Genomic DNA, 713 nt, shown 5'->3' on the forward strand with positions numbered 1-713 from the left:
TAATGGACGAGAGTTTAATAAAACACTGACAGTTTCCTGTATTTTCAAACAAAACACAGTGAACACACCCGTTAGTGTTTGTCCGAGCCTTTAGGAATGTACTGCCTACGACTTAGACAGAAGCTCAAAAGATCAAATATGTGGTAGGACACACAGAAGGCAATGCCCTTTTGTGGGCTACAGAGATGTCAAAACTCTGTGAGACATATGATCAATTTGAGAATGCATTTTTAGATAAATAATGGTCAACAGCTAAACAGGAAATACATTAAGACGAGTTATGGAAGGCCTAGATGAATGTGTTGTGCAGAGGGGCATCATTTGACAGGAGTCATATTCAAAATGTAATCCACACAATAGACAATGACTTACACATTAGTACATGGCATACCTTTAACTATTAATTGACATAAAAGATAACAAATAGATTACAGTTACTGCCTGATGGTGTGTTTTTAATATCCTACTATGAACGCTGCCGCACCCTGTATAACATAAATCAGCTATACAAACAAAACGAATTAGACTATACTGTAAGAACACTAATTTTAAGAGTATATCATTAGGTTAAGCACACATAGATTTAAGAAAAGGAATGCATCGATACAATTAAACTATAAGAAGCATAGAATATGCTAAATTTTTGAACTTAACATATGCTATTGAATGTACATAGCTAGAAATAAGTATAAGGATTAAAAGTGGGAAAAAAA

This window comes from Schistocerca nitens, chromosome 4 (assembly GCF_023898315.1).
Source record: "Schistocerca nitens isolate TAMUIC-IGC-003100 chromosome 4, iqSchNite1.1, whole genome shotgun sequence".
In the NCBI taxonomy this organism is placed as follows: Eukaryota; Metazoa; Arthropoda; class Insecta; order Orthoptera; family Acrididae; genus Schistocerca; species Schistocerca nitens.